Source organism: Amblyraja radiata, chromosome 8 (genome assembly GCF_010909765.2).
Source record: "Amblyraja radiata isolate CabotCenter1 chromosome 8, sAmbRad1.1.pri, whole genome shotgun sequence".
NCBI lineage: Eukaryota > Metazoa > Chordata > Chondrichthyes > Rajiformes > Rajidae > Amblyraja > Amblyraja radiata.
The window spans coordinates 22,378,788-22,386,640 of record NC_045963.1 but is presented as its reverse complement, the minus strand read 5'-3'; positions in this window follow the sequence as shown (position 1 = coordinate 22,386,640).

The window sequence follows — 7,853 nt, the reverse complement described above, 5'->3', positions numbered from 1 at the left end:
TGCAAACCTCAATATCCCTGTGCGTGAATTGCTGGGCCAACTTGCTCAGCTTGCACCCAATCTGCAAGGAATAGGATGCAGGGCTTTTCCACCTGCTGCTGCAATGTCGCATCTGAGGGAAAGATAGAGCTGTGAGTGTTTGTGAGAGCTTGGCGTGGGTGAGCATTAACCCAGGTGATGTTACCTGGCAGGATTTCATGGCCCTCTCTCTATCCTGGAGATGATTCTGTAGGGTACTCTTACTCGTATTAGTTTCTTCCTTGTCTTGTATCTATCCTTAGTCGCTGCAAGTGTATTAACTCTGCAATCACCATTTGCTCTCAGGGGATGGTGACAATTGGAGCAAAACCTTCTTCCAGCCACCTCATGCAGAAGCACTCTTTCTTCACCAGCATCCCAATTGAAAGGGTGTGTTTGTAGTTGCTCAATGCTTTGCCATTTGCCCCCAAAACTATCCTTTATCTATTTAATCCATTCCCCTAGCCCTGCCCCATAGGACCCACACACAGTGCAACTCTATGCCTATTAGATCCTATGCTTTCAGCCTTGGTTCTTGTAGAGTCAGAATTATCGATGCATATAGTGTGGAATCAGGGCCTTGGCCCACTTGCCCATATCAACCAACATGTCCCATCTACACAAGGCCCATCTGCCCATGTTTTGCCCATATCTCTCTAAATCTATCCATGTACCTGTCCAAATGTTTCTTAAACATTTCGATACTACCTGCCTGAACTACCTCCTCTAGCAGCTCATTTCATACACTTACTACCCTCTGTGTGAAAAAGTTACCATCAGGTTCCTATAAAATCTTTCCCGCCTCACCATAAATCTATGTCCTCTGGTTTTTGATTCCACTGCTCGGGGCAATAGACTCTGTGCGTCTACCCGATCTATTCCTCTCATGATCTTGTACGCCTCTATCGCATCTTCCCTCATTCTCCTGTGCTCCAAGGACTAGTCCTAGCCTGCTCAACCTGCCCTCAAGTCCTGATAACATCCTCATATATCTTCTCTGCATCCTTTCCAGCATGACACCATCATTCCTATAACATGGTGCCCAGAAATGAACACATTTTTCTAAATGTGGCCTCACCAATGACTTTTATAACTGCAATATGACCTCCATTACATATGCCCTCATTCTACCTGTGTAATGACAACCACTGTTGCCTCTGCTTATCTGTGTGTGAAACCCATATGTAGAGTAATGCCCTCCCCCACCTCTCTTCCAGCTTGCACCCCTCCCTACTACAATTGATCTGAAGAAGGGTCACCCGACCCGAAACATTGCCTATCCATGTTCTCCAGAGATGCTGTCTGAAGGTACTCCAGCAAGTTGTTTTGGGGTGGGAGATTGCAACCTTCACGTGGTCCGCCCTGTTTCAACAAATGCAATCAACCCGGCGTGCACAATCAAATAGAACAAGTTGTCCTACAACTTTAGGCTGTGCACGCTATACGCAAGAGGAAGAAGAAGAAGCAAGTTGTATTAATTTTGTAAACCAGCACCTGCAGTTCCTTGTGTCTGCGGACATTTTAATAGTCCTACTCTCTGAGATTCTTTCTTACCTTGCATCTTTCCCTCATCCCTGCAAGTGCTATTGGGATTGGATTGTCTCTAGACTCAATTCTTCCAACATTCTCCTGGTTTGTTTAACTCGAAGCTTAAAGTGAACAGAGTAAGAGTTCAAATAAGCACATCTTGGCAACTATAACACTTGAGCCAATCATTAAAATCAATGAATGGAAACGTTTGCAATTGTTCACCATGTAACCTGTGTGCGTGCATTGTCTTCCATCCCCTTAATCATCTGATGTTTTCATTAACACGATTAATTAATTCTATTATCTTTTCATCTGATATTCTTTGTTGCAATGTACTTAACAGTCAGAAGTTGAGAGAAGCCTTGAGTTGGTTGTGCGAAAATTCAACCTCCTTTTCTTTTTCTATTTTTGCCATGTCCCAGTGGTAAAAGATTTAAAGCAAAGAGTATAGGATATTTAACAGTCCTGAATTGGCCAACCCTTATTTTCACTAACATTGTAAACATCAGTAAAAGGGAAGGCAAGCCCAGCCGGCAGGAGTTTCAATTAGTCAGCTCCGTAGGATTAGCTTGATTCCCCAATCATGTTCTCCTGTGTTTGGATGGGCTGCATGGCCTATTGCTACTGCTCTGTTCCTACCTGCATGACAGGGATATGATTAGCAGTAAGTCAAGATGCTAACATGCATACAGTTATTACCTAAAGCACAAAAGAAACTGCTCTTAAAAACAACACCCATTTAGAAAATATTTTCATTTCATTTATGCAGCAGTTCTATTGGATAGGAATTCAAAATGTGCTTCCTAATTTATTGTCATAGCTTTGAATGAAAATACAGTCACTTCTTTTTATAAAGCATTCTTTCATTTAGTTTGAAAGTGATGGAAGAAACACCTAAAATGGGGAGGAACGAAAACATGCTGTATTTTCTGTGTGCTTTGCATCTTGTTTCCCCAGCTGTTTGTATTGAGCCCTGAAGTACTCACAAAGGTCCAATGTCAGACTCAAAACACTAATAACTGGGCATTGGATGTCTCTTCAAACAATGATTGAAGTCAAGCCAGTCAGACGAGCAACCATGGGTATTATTCTGGGCAGTAATACATGGGGGAAAATTGAATTGATTTTAAAAAGGAGAATAAGGCATTCAGGCCAGATGATTAGTTATAATCTGGATCATTAGATTTTTGATTTGTTAGGTTCTGGGACCCAGTTTATTGTATTTTACACATGACGAACACATCTGAAGTGTGAAATAAGTCTCCATTACTCTCTCTGGAAACATTTTATCAAACGGCATCCTTAAAAAGGCAACACTATTATTCAATTTTGTTGAAACTAGAACTCTGGGAAAGCAGAAAGAAATGGTCGTACTTGGCTCTGCCTTTCAAATGCCTCTGTATCTAACCCCCATTTGAGATGACCTTCAACTAGAGCACGGCATTTTAAAATCTGCTAATAGGCAATAAAACCCATTAGCTGCCTCTCTGCAAAAGTTGTTAGTAGATTTGAACTCCTGACCTCTACCTGTTGTTCTCCCCTCCTTTCTTTGTTCTCCTGGGCATCTTCACTTGTCCTTGTCAGTTCTCCAGGCTTGCCGTGCTAATCCTGATGAAGAATTATGCCCAAATCCGAAGGTACCTTTCTCTTTTGTGGCGCCGATTGGTCCGTGGTACACTTGTGGTATGTTTTAAATATATATTTCAATGAGAAGTAGCTGTCGCTAACCTTTAATGCTTTGTTTGTCTTTTAGCCTGCCACCTTGACTGGCCTTAAGTCTTATATCCAGGGCATGAAATGGCATATTCATAACAGTTGAAGATTTCAATTTCTTTGAAGCAAGATGGGGGCAGACAGCAATGAATAATGTAACTAACCCCCACACCCACACCTGAACTGGTATCAAATCTCTTGCCGAGAATTTACAGAAGCGATTGACGTTTCACCCAAACATATGCCCATCTACTCTGGTCTAATTGTTAATGATTTTACACAATGATTTTTAACTGATTTTTTAGAGCTGAAGCAATGAATCAGAGAGAAAGAAATTATGAATATTTACGGAGTTCTGCTCATGTGCCTGAAACACTTGCAATCCATTTACAAGTTTTTATTGAAGAGTGACTGTAATGAGATTGTCCCTAAAGCAATCTTGAAGATTTAAAAACCTAGCTTTCTAATACTGGTATCATGCTGGGCTGTCTCATCCATGAGTATCATATCAGTAGGTTACCAATAAACATGAACCTAGCACATTTCATCTCACCTACATGTCTCCAGGTAACAAGGGATGCCAGTATGTTGATTGCCATCCACACTCTCTTGTCTCTGTAATTGGATTTTAACAGTTTAAGAATTCTAGTGGTATAGTACATCTTAGACCTGTTTTGAAAGCAAAACTGTGAATGGCCACCTCAAATAATGATTCCCATCTTGCATTTATCAATTTAAATTGTTGACTCCGAAACGGTGGGTGCCTATAGTTGCGTAAACAAAGTAGAAGGTGAACACTTTGTATTAACAGAACTGGATTCGATTAAATTCAAGCTATATAGGTTTTCAGTGTTTGGAATACTGAGGAGAGAAGATACACATTTATTCATACATCAAGAAAGTGATGGATCACCGGCTGTATTAAGTTAACAACACCACGGAAAACCATAGATGATGATGTCATACTGTTCACTCCCATTGGCAAAATCCCAAAGGAAATTGTTAACATTATTTTGAAGGAGGAATTTTTAGTTTAGTAATTTCATTTAACAAAGCTTTTACTTATCACAAACAAAGTATTTAAAAAAAAATCATTATTAACTATGCCATGCTTTGGTAAAAGTATTAAAATGAGTGCGGTGTTCATATGATGTAATCTCTTCCAATAGGACATCATAAACTTGACACAAAATGCCATTTACCTTTGTTTCTGACGGTGATTCTTCCTCTGCAGGCAAGGAATAAATCCTCCAGAGTATAGGATTCTGGTGCCCCACACACATGCATCCTATTGTTTGCACTACAGGGTAGATTCAAATGGCAAGCTTGCCATCAAAGGCTGCTTTAGAAGGTAAATGGGATGTAAAACATACAGAAGATTTCCATTTAATTTCAGGCAGCAGCCAGCAGTATGTCATCACGACTTGGTGACAAAAGGCTACTAATGATCTCTCTTCACCGTAATCAAAGGCTGCTCTCCCCGAGTGGCAAGTGTAGTATGTAAGAACTAGATACAGGAAGAATATGACAGATATTAAACTACATATTGAAGCTGGGAATTCCTGCCTAAGTTTTTTTTCTCACCTAATTAGTTTTCTGTGAAGCACATTGGGAGCTTTTAGAACATTAAAGATCTTAGATATTAAGACAATTTGTATATTATTCACTTGCATTTAAAAAAAATCCATGACTTAATGCAGAAGGATTAAATTGACCAAAAATGCTCCAAATTGACCAGTATGCTCCAAACAACCACAAATAATAGTTGAGAGCTCATACAGAAGTCAGATAAATAAAATGGTTACGGCAGTTAAATATTTCCCTCTGCATGGCCTTAATATATCAGTTTGTAAGGTGGCATAACTTGGCTCCCAGCATTGTTGTCATTTAATCCCGCACCAGCGTTCTTTGTTTGATCTAACGTACAGAATAAAAAGCGAGAAACTACAAGGTGTCTTGCGGATATCACATGACAAAACTAATGATATTACCTCTATTTAATTAATCTTCTACCTCACTCGAATGTGAGTTCATAGGAAAGGGGGGGAAATACTGAAACTAAGCCATACAATGTAAGTCAGCCATTGCTTTGCTTCAAGGCAGTGGACAGAAGATTTAAAAATTCCCATGAAGGGTGATTATTGCTTTTTAATGATGTCCTGACCTGTAAGGCTTAAGCCCAGGAGTATTGCTGTCGTACATGTACTCGGTTAAAAGCTGGATTTGGTGATATGCAGGAAACAGCATGCAACTTACCAAGGCACTTTCTTTGAGGTAGAACTCTCTAGTTTCCTGCACTGCTTTGTTAACCACTGCATTGGCACAGGAAACAGATTTTTTTTTTCACTGTGTGAGTGATTGTCTGCACAGCAGTGACAGATGTGCAATATAGCAGCTTCTTCAGGAAAAATTAACAGTTTGTCCAGCATGTCATCTCCTTCTTTTTAGTGCTTCGAGGTCCTGGCCCCATTACGGATGATTTAGAAATTCAGGCAAGCAAAGTACCAGCTGCTTGTGTTCAAAGCTTTAGATGTAAGACCTCATCTGCATTCTTCTATTCACTTACACATATAAATTGTTAAGCTCCCTCTGGTCAGGAGATGAGTGCAGGATGACAGTGGCTTGATTTGCTGAGAGGATGGATAAATGGGTTTTTTGGAAGATGAGGAAATATCGCCATTACTGGCCAATTTACAGCTTTTTATCTGTTTCTCAAACATGTCACTTTTGTTATTGTGGCTTGGTAATTACATAGTATGCAGGAAAAAATAAATTTTGGTTTATATTCAGATGGACTGCAGAATCCTATAATCCTGACAAATACCCATTTAAAAATACTAGTGCCTGAAAGATTAATTTTCATTTTGAATAGCAGAGCAGCTGTAAATAGAGGAATTGTTGTTCAGGAATGCGATTGTCTTAAGACATTAACCTCTTGCTTTATTTTTTTTTCAAAGGCTTTGTTCTACTGAAAATCTTAACAGCTGTCTTCAGCTCCACTTATACCGAGTCAGTTAGTAGAGATGAGAAAAACAAACTAGAACAGCTTTACTTTCCTTTAAATGGGGCAAAAGGAATGGGCAGGGTAGCCAGACATGAACTCAGAACAACTGAACATGATCTTAAAATAGAATTAAAGCAAACTTGGACTTTGTTTTCTTCTTAGCACAGGGAGCTGGGAATTGTTGCACAAGGTCATGGCAACAGAAACAACACAAAGGGTTAAAGATCAGGCAGATCCTTATTTGGGAAGGAAGAATATTGAGGTATGTAAACCGCTGGTAGGTAACAGGAATGAAAGAAGCAAAATTGCCGTAGCATCCGAAATGGTGGCACAAATGCAGTGAGCTATTTGTTCCTGTTTTATGCTTTGGTTGGACGTGGATGCAAGTGTTGAACAGGTTGGGAATTTGGGGTTCTCCATGGTTGCTAGAAAATGCAAGAGTTCCTGGAATATTTTTGATAAATTAGACAAGGATGTACGTGTGGTGCTGTGGAGAGGAATTTCCACATGCCTGTGTGGTCTATCCCAAACTCCTGCCAAATACTGCCGAACACCATTACGAAAACATATTTCTGACATGATCCAGGTGATACTCCCAACTCCACTGGAGAACCTAATTCAGGGGAAAGAGGAAATTGCTGCAATAGACCATGGGTACATGAAAATCATTAACGTCCCACCCAAAACTCTCCACAGCATGACAAATCTGACCAGAGCCCACCAACCCAGCCTTAAAACCACCTCCATCGTGCCGATGCCAAAACACTCCACTGCGGCAAGCCTCAACGACTTCCGCTCAGTTGCACTTACTCCCATCATCACCAAGTGCTTCGATGGTGCAGCGGTAGAAGTTCAAAGGCTGCCTACCCCCCAGGGCTGTGTGCTGAGCCCCCTCCTCTACTCCCTCTTCACCTACGACTGCACACCTGTACATGGTACTAACACCATCATCAAGTATGCAGATGATACAACGGTGATTGGCCTCATCAGCAACAACGATGAGTCGGCCTATAGGGAGGAGGTCCAGCTCCTAGCAGCATGGTGCGCTGACAACAACCTGGCCCTTAACTCCAAGAAGACCAAGGAGCTCATTGTAGACTTCAGGAAGTCTAGGGGCGGCACGCACACCCCCATCCACATTAACGGCACGGAGGTGGAACGTGTTTCCAGCTTCAGGTTCCTGGGGGTCAACACCTCCGATGACCTCTCTTGGACCCACAATACCTCAACTCTGGTCAAGAAGGCTCACCAGCGTCTCTTCTTCCTGAGGAGACTGAAGAAGGTCCATCTGTCTCCTCAGATTCTGGTGAACTTCTACCGCTGCACCATCGAGAGCATCCTTACCAACTGTATCACAGTATGGTATGGCAACTGCTCTGTCTCCGACCGGAAAGCACTGCAGAGGCTGGTGAAAATTGCTCAACGCATCACCGGTTCCTCGCTCCTCTCCATTGAGTCTGTCCAAAGCAAGCGTTGTCTGCGAAGGGCGCTCAGCATCGCCAAGGACTGCTCTCACCCCAACCATGGACTGTTTACCCTCCTACCATCCGGGAGGCGCTACAGGTCTCTCCGTTGCCGGACCAGCAGG